Below are 14273 nucleotides of genomic sequence, written 5' to 3'. Positions count from 1 at the left end.
TGGTTTTCTCTTCCAGCAATTTAGCCTTCCAAATTAAAGCCAGGATGAGGGTCACCTGCTCATGGTCCTGAGCACAGAAAAGTGTCTAGCTGCTGCCTTGGCAGAAGTGCAGCCGGCCTCCAGAACAGCGTCTGGGACTGGGGGCAACCTGCAAACACCTGGTTCCGTCCACACAGAGGGGACAGCAGAGCGGAGGGCTGGGTTTGGAAACCTTCGTAACATCTGACTGGTAATTTTTTCTTTTGAATTTAATAAGAAAGCTGGTTCTATACATCTTATTCTCAAATATTTCTAGTAATTCTTTGTTTTTGCATTGTACAAGAACTCCTTCCCCACAAGGAGCAGGAAACAAAAGCTGTCTGCCCACGCTGTGGGGCTGGGGCCTGGCCAATTGCAATCAGGTTTGCTGAGTCTAACACATCAAAATTAACCCAAGCTTGAAACACCACTAAAACATATTCTATCAGCCAGTCGGCCAGGGCTTGAGTTGAAAAGGAGGAGTGGTAGGTGACAATGCCACCTCCCCATAGGGACCATTTCCACCCCCTGGGCAGAGTGGTGGGAGCCGCAGAGCCCTGCTCACCCAGGCCACGGACACTCTGCACCCCCCTGATGGTTTTCCTCAAATTCCTCCTCACCCAAGCAGTGCCACTTACATTCCCACCACGTGTGTCTCTGAATCTTTGAATGATAAGGAACAAAATCAACAAGTACATAACTTGAAAATGCTAATAGGTCTTAGCCAAATCAGATTTTTTTTATAGCTTTAATCTCTAAAACTCTAAGACCACCCTCTCACAGATTATAAGCTTTAAAATTTGTTTTCTTAAGTTATTAATCAAGAAAAAAATCTATAAAAATTGCAGTCTCCTGGTGACTGTTTAGATTCCTGGTATTACTGGCCATTTTCAAGGGAACCCCTTGAGCTGTTTTTCTTCACACATATTTATATTTTTAAATTTGTGCTTTTGGTATTTCAGCTTGGGGCAGGAGAATAATTAGGACAATTAGGAGTATATTGAAAAATTTAAAAGTAACACAAACGTGAAAACCAGTGGACGAAAACAGCAGTGGCTGTAAATGGTAGATTAAAGATACACAAGTGTCAGGCGAGTTTTAAATGTTTTCAGTTTTGCCAATTAACAGTTGATGACTTGACGTTACTGATGCTCTACTATTTTTTTTTTTAAAAAGAAAATCTAGTTGCTACTTTCTTCTTCTCACATTTGCCCCCCATTTCATCATTCACCTGGGTCCATTCCAAAAGGAGGTCATGACCTGAAGGCCTGGGTGGACTCTGCCAGCTGAGAGGAGGTGTGTTGGAGCTTCCTACTGAAGAGTGGTCTTGCTTCACCTTGGCCTTGACCTCGCGGGGTTTCTAGCACGCTGCGCTCATCTCCCTGCACAGGGACGGCGTAACAAGTGATTCCTTTCTAGAGAGTGGGGCGCATCTCCAAGTCCACCCTAGAATCCCAGTCCAGGGGCTCTGCTGGGGTTGGCCCCCTTCACGCTGTAGATAGGAAGAAGACAGCAGGCTGTCTGGGCAGAGCGTGCTCATGACCCCTTGGAGAAAATAAGGAGAACAAGCCAACGCCCTGCTTCAGTTCAGCGTTTGAAATCAGCTCAAATCCAGGGCTTCACTGTCGCGCTTTGCCTGGGAGGAACAAAACTGAGCTTCTCATCACCAAACAGGGTGGGTGATTCTCAAGGGATTTTCCAAACTCCCAGGATCATCAGGAGCCCATGGGTATCTGCCTCTCTCCTGTTCATTAGGAACACTTTTCTGCATCATTCTTATAGCGCTATTGTTGAGCTCCACAGAGAAAAATTCAGCAGGTGTGTTGGTTGCTCAGCTGGTAGCTAGAAGAGGGAGAGGCCTTGGTGGGCCCATGCTGCCAGTCCCTCTCAGCTCACTGACAATGAGGAATGTGGAGACGTAGGCAGGATGGCTTTCATCCAGGAAGTCTCCAGTTAACCCACCAGGTCCACACACCTTGCATCTCCTACAGACACTCATGGGAAGATGTTTTGTGTTGATTGACTTCAGGCTGTGGGCCCAACACCAGACAAACTCTACTCATGGTTAAGTGTGATATCAAATAGTGTGCGATAACAGAAAGAGCTTCCATACCCAGGTATTCATCAGGATAAAGGACTTCACTTTTAGCCGGAGAAGATGACGTTTTCATAGCCTGGACATTCTGGCACATTTACAGAGTCCAGTGATTTCAGATCCACTGAAATTTGCTTTTCCTTTCATGTCTGCTTGGGCAGGAGAGATACCAGTAGAAAGAAATTTTATCAGACTGCAAGTTAGTTACTTTCAGTTCCAATAATTGTGGATTTCAGAGTATCAATTTCTGGTGCTCTAAAGCATGTCCACCTTTTTGCTTCTACAAATTGATTAAGCTTTTTATTTGATATCACAGGAGCCTCCGGAGGGTTCTAACCTATATTTCAACCTTTGAAGAAATTCATGCCCAAGATATTGCTGCCGGACAATCTTCAAGGTCATTAATATAATGCTTAGAAATTTTCAGCTGAAAGTGGATTTAATAAGAGCCTTTTTCTATGTGTCTCCTCATAGCATGATTCAAAAATGTTTCTCCTTTCAAGTGCCTTAGGAAGTCAGCTTTTATTATATTTGCTTTGCACCTTTAAATGCAGGCAGCCAAGGGGATTTTATGACAAAGTCTGATAAAATTGATGCAATAAAATAATAACATAAACTAACCAAAAAGAGTATAAATGCTGATGGGAAAATACTGAAGAATTATTCTTGAAGTTCTTTAGATGTCTCTATTTACAAATATAACACAGAACTTTTTTTTTTAGCCCAGAACTTTTGGTGGGAATTTTAAAAATAGATATAAGGTGATGTACATGCAGCCAGAGTGGGAAGATGGTGTGAGGAGAGAGGACGGCCCCTCATGCTGGGAAGTTAGCCATGAGACTGGTGATGACATCAGGGTCACTGGTATTGTTCAGGCCCTTTAAACAGCTCAGGCTTAGGTAATAAATAAGGTTGCCCACATTCCTGGGTCTGCTCCTTAGTTACAAGTGACATGAGAAACAGAGAAAAATAAGAACTGAAATGAGTTTGGCAAGATGGAGACCATATTTTACCTTTAATGCTTCACATTTTGGAGAACAGAGCCTTGTGCAAGACACTGGCCACCAACTGTGGGGGGTGGCTGGGGACCGTGGGTCTGAGAAGAGTGGCTACTTGGAGCTGCTTATGAATGCTCTCTGGTTCCGCTCAGGGAATCACCCGAGGTGCTGCAGGTACCACCACATGTCTCCCTGATACTTCTTTGGACACCCAGATGGAAACCAGCAAAACCGAGAGGAAAACTGATCAGAAACCACATTACGGATAGGCAAGTTTAGATTTTAACCTCCGAGAATCTGCCAAAACCACAGCTCCTTCAAGTGACATGGCAAAGGCAAGGTCTTATCTTTTGTGTCTTACCAAGAAACCTGTGGTCTGAGCCCAGGAATCAGCTCCTCTTCACTCCTGGTGGCACAGTCACATCTGAAGACGATTCCTGAGAAAACAGTTTATCAGAATGAAGTAAAGGAAACCTGGGTTTAGAGAATGTAAGAAAAGTGGTCCCTTCAAAATAAAAAGTAGGTAAAGGAAATTGGTGAGTCCAATGCTTGCTTTTCTCTGAATAGCAGGAATTCAGTGGCATGTGGTCTCTGATTTGTCTATTTCCCCCTTTGCTTCTGCCGGTTCTACTTATGAATTTTGATTTGTCTTACCTCTTACTAGGCGCCACATAGTTAAGGTGTTTTTGGTTGGTTTGTTGGCTTGTCGTCTTCTAGATGGAGAAAGGAGCATGCTTTTATGCAATGTCCCCCTTTATCTCTTCTAGTGTTCTTTGCCTTGAAATGGACTTAGATTCTAATATAGTCACATCAGTTTCCTTGTGCTTATTATTAACATGATCTATAGTCTTCCTTTTTCTTTTAACTGACTCATCTTTATGTTTAAAATAGATTTCTCATAAAGAATACATGATTGGGTCAGTCTTTTTAAATCCAGTCTGAAAATCTCTTTCTTATAATTACAGGTGTTTAGTTCATTTACTTTTAGTGTAATTATTGATGAAGTTGGATTTGTTGACCATCTTTCCTCATTTTCTATTTATTATTCTCTGGCTCCTTTTTTACCATCTTGTTTTTACAACTCTTATTTCCTTTATTGGTTTCTTAGCTATACTTTTTTGAATATTTTTAGTGTTGCTAAAATAGTGTGCATGCTTACTATTGACTATTATAGAGTCAATGCACTTTCCTTCTTTATGTCACATTTTATCCTTAACATCTGATAGTTTCACATTTTTTACTTTCCACTTTTTTCTTTCCATTAGACATAAGACACTTCTAACTTCACTCTCATACTTTATAGTGCAAAAATGTAATAGCCACACAATAGCACGATTCTATTCCACTCTATATTACATGAAATCTTTGTCTTATCTTTTACTTATACCTATATTATAAGCCCTAACTTAGGTTTTATTCTAGTTACAAACATTCAGATTTCTTTTAAGCAAATTATAATAAATTTTAAAAAGTATAATTTAAAATTACTTACCAGCCTATTTGAATCTTTGGGTCCTCTTAGAGCTAAATTTCCTTCTGGATCCTTTTAGACAAAATAATTTTCTTTAGCATTTATTGTAGATTGCTAATAATGAATTTTCTCAGTTTTTCAGTTTTTATCTGAAAATTTCTTTATTTTCTTCTCATTTTTGAAGGACATTCAATAGATATAGACAGAAGATTGTGGTTTTTTTCTATCAGTGTTTTAAACCACGCTATCCCATTGTCTTTTGATCTTTATCATTTCTTGTAAGAAATCAGTGATATTTCTTATTCTTGCTCTTCTGTGAATAATCTCTTTCCATCTCAGGTCACTTTCATTGTTTTCTTTATCATTAATTGTGAGCAGTGTGACTCTAATTGTCTTGTTATAGTTTTTTCTTTATGGAGGCTGCATCAGATTAACTGAATTTCTTAAAATTATGAATCAATTTTTTTCCACCAAATTTCTGATATGTCCAGTAATTATTTCTTTAAATAAAATGTCCTTCCTGTCTTTATTCTTTTTCTGATATTCTGAGACCATCTGATATTACCTCACAAAACTCCAAAGTTTTGACTGTTTTTCTGTAGTATGCTTTCTTTTTTTCTATTATTAAGGTTAGATAATTTCTACTAATTTGATCAAACATACTTAGATTCTTTTCTCTGCTATGTCCAATATTATTCTTAGGCATAGCCAGTGCCTAAGTGTTTCAATTATGTAATTTTCATGTCTATAATTTCTATATATTCATCTATATTTCTCATTATTTGTGTGTATTTGTTATCTGTTCATTCATGAAGACTGTATTCTTTAATTAGTAGATCTTATTTTTTGATTATTTGAATATATTTATACTGTTTTATAGACTTTGTCCTATAAAATTAGAATCTAGACCATCTCAAGTTTAGTTTCTATTGGTTGGTTCAAATTTTCCTGTTTCTTTTCACACGTAAATGCTGGACATTTAAATTACTTGTTATAGCAACTTTAGGTTCTGTTATCTATCTCTGAAGACATTTGACTCTTGTTCTGGTAGTAAGCTCAGTTATTGGCTTGCTATATTGCCTTGAGCAGCCTTAGGATATGCTTTGTTTGCACAGATATGTGGAAAACATAAGTTCCTCCCAAGTCCATCTAACTCATCGGGATTTAATACCCAAACACCGTCTCCCTGAAGGTGATGCTGGAGCTCGGTCTGCAGATTTGCCAGGGTGATCTGGAATACTTTTTATTCCCGAATGAAGTCTGTGTTCAGAAGCTGAGGTCTTCCTGGTGTCCTAGCTGAGGGTCCACACGTCACAGCTGTGTTTACCTGGTGTCTTCACCCAGGCCCGACCCCCTGTGCCCTCAGGATTGCTCTGCTCCCTCACTGACCTCTGACTCCTCTCTGCTACCTGTAATCCTCTTTCACTGGTCTATGTAAGCCTCAAATGTCTTTATTATGTGGATGCCCAGCCCCAGCCCTGCCCTCAGGCTTGCCGGGCCCCACCTGGATTTTCCATCTTCTTGCACATCTCCTGACACACAGACCTGAGCAAACTGAGCTGCCAGGGACTCTGACCGGCACCCCCTAAACTTGCTGGACTTGCTCTGGGTTGTGGTGGGTGACTGTCCCTTGGCAGGAAGCCAGGGTAATTATGGGGGTGGACTTGTGAGTCTCTGCCTTGAAGGGGTCCTCATCTGATGCTCCCCTCATTCATGTCTGTCAGCCATCGCCTCCGCTCTTCTTCTCAGCATTACTGTGGTTCATGGCTGCAGGGCTACTTCAGTACCGGTCACTCCAAAAGGGAGGGCATTAGCTTCATTATCTTTTAACAAGTTCCTTAAATTATTATAAATGCACACTGAAATTTAAAAAAAATACAACTGTAGATAAATCATGAAAGACAAATATAGTTACAGAAGTTATGATATTGAAAATATTGACAACTTGTACAAAACAATTTAATAAGATTCAAGAGGTTGAGATAAACAGAAATGGGAAAAAATGTAGTTTATTGTAATATCCTGATTTTCCTGGCAATAAAACTCAATAGGTATTATCAAAAGTTAAATATTCAGAGTTCAGATTGTATTGTTGTAGTTATAAATGTGTCTTTTAGAAGAACTAGTGATGGGTAGCAAGAAGGGGCAGGTGGAGGTAAGGAGAGTAAACTCTGTCCTGATTTTACATAAGCCAGCAGATACTACATAATGGGAAAATCTAGAAATAAGAGTATAACTACATTATTTGGAGTGAAAGTGGCCACTTCCAGAAGAACATAAATCATTGAAACTATTCAATGGGATGCTTCTGGGGAATGAGAGTAGGTTTAGACAAGAAAGATTTTTATCTTCATTCTGATCTTTTTCTATGCATTGAAATTTCACCTACGTCCTTACTATTTACCTCGTATTTATTAATATGCAGTGCTGTGTATTTACCCCTTTCCTTATGTACTTTACTATAGAGCATACAGCTTTATAGGTTCATGTTGTATACATTTTACTTTAAAACACAATCAGAACAATCAAATGCAGGCTGGGCCAGCCCTCAGCACATGTGAGAGGCATTCCAGTAATTCAAACATGCTCTCCCAGCCCCTGTCTGCACATCTCCCAGGCTATATCCTTGTGTTTCCGATTACTGTCATGTCAACCCGACTTCACATATCTGAAGGAAACCGACAAGCCAGAGAGGCACCCAGACACATTTACTAGAGGATGTCAAACATTTAGATTCCAGAAAATATAAAAAATATTAACTGAATCCATCACTTTTCAACTGCAAGACACGGACAGGGCGTGCATACCTAATTGCATCTTAGCGCCTTCTCTTTCTTCTTTCCTGTACATCTCCTGATTTCTTGCTCTTCCTGGAGTTTCTGAAATAATAATACCAGAGGAATGAAGAATCAATTAAGAACGCCTTTGACTGTCTGTCCTTGGCAGGGTGACACGCCACTCTGTGCTGAACCGAGGCCTTAGAGAGGCCCTGCTGGTTTCCAGGCTGAATTAAACGTTCTGAGCAGTTTATTCTCTGGCAGCGTGTCCAGCGACTTTGCCTTTAAGATGGCATCAACCTTTATGGTTGGGAACTGGGCTGGAAGTATAGGTTGTCATTGAAATAAAATAGGAGCTTCCTCGGATTTATTAGGGAGTTTTAGGGTTTGCCATTCGTTTCACCTTGACATTTATGCTAAAATTTAGAGTGCTTGATCTTTCCTACTCTAGTTCCCTTTTCACTAAATGGGGAAAACCGTAAAACCCTGTGAGCACTGTGAAAGAAAAAGGCAGCTCAGAGCTGCTTCCCAACAGCCCCTCGCAGGGGGACTGCGGTTTTAGGCAACAGTGAAACCCTTTTGGCATGCAGAGGAATAACACTGGAGTACGCAACTCCCACAATTTTGATAATGAAATTGAAATTTGTTCTCCACACATTTTAAACCAAACCCACGTCCAAATTTTCTTTATTCTAATAAAGCATAGGTACAAAAACTGTATCTTTCTCTGGGAGAAAATAGTTGCATTTGTAGGTGTTTCAGGCCCAACACCATCTGGTTTTCCAGAGAGTGAGCTTAACTAGTGCTCTTCCTGAACCTGGTCCTATCTGGGGCTGCCGGACTAGAGAGCCCTGCGTCACTAGAAGGTTTGTTGCTGCAGGCAGAAGCCTGCAGGAAAAGCAGGGCAAACTGCTGCAGAGGTAGCTGCGGGTTTGCTTTCAGAAGGACCAAACTGAGGATAGACTTTCGGGGTGTTCTCTTTCAGGGACTTTATAACAAATAGAAATCTCTATGGGGTGGCCAGACATGAGTGACAACCTCTAAGTTCACTTTGAAGAAGATAAGAATATAGAATTCAAAACAAACAAACAAAAATCGTAAACCATTAACGCAGAGCCCCAGGCGTGATGAGATCCATCTAGCTTGTTTCTAGATATTCTAATTGCAGAGCCCTTGGGTTCACCCCCTGAAGAGATCTCTTGGTCTCTCTCCTTCTCTCTGTCTGTGTACCCCAGAATATATTTGTCTGAATGTTGGGTGAGACAGCAGCATCTACAGGTTAATGTTAACAAAGTGGAGGCAGAAATGGTAAGGTGAGATCAGATGTTTCCCAGAAACAGTCGGTTTCTGGAGACACTGATAAGCATCCAGAGACAGCGAGAGGATATTCTGCAGGTGAGTGTCCTGGTGCAGCCTCCGAGCCTTGCTGTCGGCCTCTGTGGACCGGCCCGTATCACCAGAGGATCAGGAAATGGAATATAATCTATTGCAGGGTGCTCAGAAGGAAGCATGCAGAATGTCCACTTCAAGCTTCAGAGAGATAAAGAAAGACATTTGAGAAAAGAATCAGAGCTGAACAGGAAATGCTAAAAGGTCAGGGGAAAAAGTGTGCTTTTAATTAGAGAAATGGCGTCCCCAAGATGATTGTTGGGGCTTTAATAAATCCATCTCTTTAAAATTCTAAGGCTTCTAGTTTGAGAAATGCTTCATGACTAACGTATACTGTAACAGTAATACATGAACTTGGCTAAACAGACAACCTGAAGCAAAAATATTAAATAAAGACTCCCGTCTTGATAGCTCTAGGCCCACTCTGCAGATTTCATGGCTGTTTACCCATAGTTCTATTTTTTAGGTAAATTCCCAGGAAATTTATTTTCTCACTCCCCCCACCACCACCTTTCTCCCTCCCTCCCCATCCCCCACTCTCTGTCTTTGGTCCTTTTTGGAGAAATAAAATCGTCTGATGAACCACAGTCTCATTTGAAACCTGCTCCTTTCACCTGACGTCAGGACGCACGGCCTCATGGCACACTGTGTCCGCATCTGCCACGTGCCCCCAGAGCCTGGCTTTTTCTAGTCTTTGGCCTTTCTAAACAATGCTACTGTGAACATCCACGTGTCTGTCTTCTTGGACTTTAGCTGTAGAATAAACTCCTCCGAGAGGAACTGATGAGTTAATTGCATTTGGTAACCACAACCCTATTTTTATGAATCATTTAATCCTGTCAACCTTGACCACTGGAGAGAGCCTAGTTCTCAATCCTCTGGCCTTGATGAGTAACAATTACTTTCCAAATATTGTTTCAATTTGCATTTCTTTAATTATACATTAAGTTGAAAGTCTTGTATTTCATTTACAGTGTGTGTTTACTTTTCTATTTATAGAAAATGCTAATTTTTCTAATGGATTGTTGTCTTTTTTCTAATAATTCTGAAACCACTTCACCACACCCACATTAAGAAGCTTTTCTCAATCATTGTTTCCTCAAATTGTACTTTTTAAATTTTAACTCTGATACAATATTTCAAATTCTACATCATAAAATACAGATGAAGTTGATCAAACTTGTCCTTTGTGCTTCTAGCTTTTGTGTTTTGCCACGAAGGCCTTATCAGCTTCAAGATAATACTAAAAATAAAAATTCTATAATTTTTCTGTTACTTTTGTACTTTTATTTTTACAGTTAAATGTTTGATTTATCTGGAAGTAATTTAGGTGGAAAAAAAAAAGAGCTGTGGGATTTCCAAATGCCTGCTCTTGAACTTTTCCTCCTGGGTTTGAAATGCCACCTTTACCATGGTTAATATTCCCACAGGAATCCTGTGTTGTTCTGGGCCTTGGGAAACCTCTCCTCCTATCTCTCTATCTATTCCACGTCCACACTTAACAGCTGGCTTTTTGTAATCTTCAAATGCATTTTAACTTCTCTTATGCTAGTGGGTGCTAGTTTATTTTACCAGTTTATCTCTTGAGAATTTCCCTTTCTTCTACTTTGATTTTTTCTATAAATTTTGGAATAGCTCATCCTCTTTCCTCGAAAACCTTACTGGTGTCTTGATAGAGATTGTGAGGCATATCTCAAAGTTGGAGAAAACTGGTGTATTTATGAAGTTTTTTTAGTCAATTACAAAGCGTGTGTTTAAATACATCCAGGATGGTCTTTTGGGTCTCTCAGTAGAAGTTTGTTTTCTTTTGTTATTGTTAACTTCTTGATAATATTTGAGGGTCTTATTTTCCCTATTGATTTATTTCCTAAGGGGACTCAGGCATGCAGGACTGTGGCAGGACAGTGGCAGGTGCTCAGTACAAACAAGTAGTGGCACTGTGGTTGCTCCCATGGACAGTGGTGGCATTGATTTGCGCATTGTGCACTGAGTGCTTGCCACCTCTGTGCCAGAACGGGCCATGCATGTGGGCACACTAGCTCGTTGTTGCCCTGCTTGCCACTAAGAACAACCTAATGGCTCATGTTCTGTTGTTCTGGAAATACCAACCCAGCGGATGGCGAGCTAAAGACAAAAATCAAAACAGAAGGGGCAAAGTTTCTGCTAACTGCTGCTGCTGATATATACCCCAAATTGCCAAGAGCAGCAACCTTCAAAACCAACTGAAACAAAAGTTAGTGCAATTAGTAAGAAAACTTAGTAGAATGGCCAAGAAAATATTGATACGTAAAATCAACAATTTCCTATACATGAAAAAGGAACAGGAAGTAAAATAATAGAGGAAACAAAATTCTTAAATTTATTATCAAGAAAAATGACCAGCAACAAAGAAAACAGATTTCTCCTGGGAGATTTAGAGTAGACAAAAAATTCACAAAGACAAGTCATGAGAAGACTGAGGAATGAGTGGCACAGCCGTAATCAAGGAGCACCAGGGTCAGCAGAGGCTGGTGGAGGTGGGATCCTCTACAGACACCTGGGTTTGGAGCACCTGGTCTCCAGAACCGTGAGTTTCCTGTTGTTTCCACCCATGTGGTCTTGGTTAAAGTGGCCCCAGAAAACCAACATAACAATATAGATAATTCCCAAAGAATCAATGTCCAGAATATATTATGAAACTCTACAGATCAATAAAACAATGCAAACTACCCAACTTAAAAATGGAAAAGGTATATAAGTTGCAAACTAAGCAATGCATACAGCTGTCTAGTACTAGGTGACTACTATTTTATCATCAATTCATTTCAATCACTGCAATCCACAAGACAGGGAAAGGAGAAGTGGCGTAATGTTAATGATGATGATTTGTATTTTAATAATAGTTTAATTATATTAATGCATTAATAATAACCTGAAAATTTGTGTTAATAGGATTGTTTGAGTCCCAACCTGTATTTTGTCCTGCTGAGGTCCATGTGGCTTGGTGGGAGATGATGAAGTGGTCTTTATGGCCTCTGTGTGCTTCCCCGCAGGTGCCTGGTCAAGTTGGGAGCTGGCTGAGGACCACACAGGAGCTCCCCTGCAGGTAGAGTGGGAGTGGAATTCTCCACCACTGGGCTCAGGGGGTCCTGGCCCCTCCAGGCTGGGCTGCCTGCCTCACATGGCCATGTCACTGCTCCGTGTTTAGTCCAGAGAATGGAGCCCAAGTCCTGATTCCCCATCGTCAGAATCCAGGTGTCACCATGAGGTACCCAGATCTACAATGGACATACATTTTCTTGAGCCCTGCTCCCTGCCTTCTACTGAGCCAGCTCCATCCTACCTCAGAGCTTATGCTTGGGGTGTCACGGACACATCTGTAAAGGGGCACAGGCCTGGAGGGCTGTCCTGGCAAACGTGGACTGCAGCCCTGCAGGAGACTGGTGGGACAGAAGCCAGTGTCCTCCTGCTTCTCTCATCCCTCTGATTTCCACGTTCTTGGTGCCTTTCTTCCACAGAGCGACCAAAGGGAAGAGGGCCCTTTGCCTTGAGACCAGCTTCAGGGAGTGGCCACGGGTCAACCATCAGCTTCATGTGAGTTCGCTGTGAGCGGTGGGGCAAGGCCACCTCCAGGTAGCTCCCTGGTTGCCCCCGCAGGCAGTCACGGGCTCCCACCAACAGCTGGAATAGAAGAGCCACAGAAAAAGCTGCTGCGGCGGTGGCTGCTGCTTGGAGAGGCGCGGATACCCGGAGGACCCGGCGGGAGGCTGGAGGCTGCATCTGGCTCCTGTGTTCACAAAACACTCACTCTTCTCATCTGTATGAGACGGGCTCGGCCTCTGCTAAGTGCACAATTTCGTGATTAAGTGTGCAAAGTCTAGCGGGGCAAGGATGCAGCCTGCGCCTCGCCAGTCTTGGTCTTAGGTAATTTCCCACTTTTTCTGTGCATTTCAAAGTCTCTTTGAAGCTTCTAATGGGCCAATGTTCAAAGGGTATTTTCGATAATTTATGTCTAGCTTTCAGGGGGAAGCGACAAGCCCGGAATCGAGATGCTGGCTCACAGTTCATTGAGACATTTTTCCCTGGCAAAGGTGGTCCTTGACGTGGATTCAACAGTGCAAGATGCTCTCCGACAGGGAGACCTGCCCTCGCTTCCTGCCTGTCACGGAGGAGCCCTCTACCACAGAAGAGAGGGGGAAACGCAAGGGGAGACTTTTCCACTTATTTCTTTCCCTTTAGCTCTTAGTGGTATTTTTATTTTTTGCTCAAAAAGCAAACTTTCCTCAAAAATTTGAGTCCTAGTGCTATTAAGTTCTATGTAATAATCTACCATTTTATTTTTATCAATTAAACTTATCCCTCAAATGTAGATTCTCACCTCAGGCGGCCCTTTTGATTCTTCCAGAAGATTGCTAGTTCAGCCAAGTGCCGCGTGCGTATCCGTTCCTCTAATTACCTGGCTGATGTGCTGCTTCCAGCCCCTTCCGGACCTGGTTGGCGAGACGTCTGTTCTCCTGGGTTTCAAGAAGTGAGGATAAAACTTCATTCAGTGTGAAGCTGTTGGTTAGGACCACGTCCTCAGGGCTGTGGGGTTTGTTAAGTGTCTTCCGGATTCTTCTTTGTGTTTGGTGAGGCTCAGGTGCATGCCCCTGCTAAGAGCCACAGCCAAGTAATATGATGCATGGCATTTTTGGTTGAAAGGTGACGCCAGCTAGCCTTTGAGATGATATGATTATGTTAAGATTTGCATTCATTTGGATATTGGACTCCTGCTGTTCACCTCGGCCTGCTACAGGACTCCTGGAGAGTTCCCATTGGTTGGGGAAGTACAGTAGGAGGGAATTCCGGGGGAGGAACCTCCTCTGGGGTTCCAGGAGAACAACACGTGGGTCAATCGGGATTCTTCCCTGGGGCGTACGGGGCATTGGAGGCAGCTTCAAAAAATAAAGTTTGTTCCTGCTTGAGTGGCTCGTGATTTTGTGCCCAGCCAGACTGCGGCATGTCCCCACCACGGAGCCTGTCTTGTTTGGAGGTTCCATTGGAGTCAGATGTGGGCCTTGGGGAGTGTGTATCCTGGGATTCTGGTCCATTCTGGGCTACTTCAGTAGGCAGTCCTGGTTCTGAGGGGACAGGCCATGGTACTACTGCTCCTCCCCTGACTGAGCCCTGGGCTGAGGTTATACCTGACCCAAATCTACTACCAGGAGGACGGATGACCAGCTCAGCCCCTGTGTGACCACACATCTGAGGTTGTAGATTGGGGATGGGAAATGAGATACCTTTAAGGGCAGAAAATGTTCCTAGATGGAGAGAGGGTTCTGAGCAGGGTCCGTCAGGGGAGAGGCCACTGTGGGACCAGAGGTGGGCTGGGCATTCTTCCGGTTCCACTCATGGACTCTTGCTCCCATGCAGGTTCCCCATCCTCCCAAGTCTGTGGTGAAAGCACGAGGGGTCTGTTTTCATCCTCCTTCCCCTCCCCACCCCTAGCATTGCCCATGTGCTCTGCCAGCAAGGCTTGGCCTCCCGCCTGCCCTTTCTGCACAGGG

The 14273-nt window shown here is 42.4% G+C and overlaps 1 long non-coding RNA gene across 2 annotated transcripts in view; it reads left to right on the top strand.

Moving 5' to 3' along the window:
- Window positions 1-13691, top strand: part of LOC110597721 (uncharacterized) — a 29650-nt gene extending 15959 nt beyond the window's left edge. For both annotated transcript variants that reach the window (XR_013426998.1, XR_002483477.3), the window contains 4 exons: window positions 17-229; window positions 11781-11833; window positions 12246-12651; window positions 12744-13691. This is a non-coding gene — a long non-coding RNA (uncharacterized LOC110597721). The remainder of the gene's footprint in view (window positions 1-16; window positions 230-11780; window positions 11834-12245; window positions 12652-12743) is intronic.
- Window positions 13692-14273: the final 582 nt, after the last annotated feature.

The sequence above is a fragment of the Ictidomys tridecemlineatus genome, chromosome 1 (assembly GCF_052094955.1).
Source record: "Ictidomys tridecemlineatus isolate mIctTri1 chromosome 1, mIctTri1.hap1, whole genome shotgun sequence".
Classification (NCBI taxonomy): domain Eukaryota; kingdom Metazoa; phylum Chordata; class Mammalia; order Rodentia; family Sciuridae; genus Ictidomys; species Ictidomys tridecemlineatus.
Note: the sequence above shows the minus strand (reverse complement) of the source record. Positions and strands in the feature narration are given on the sequence as shown.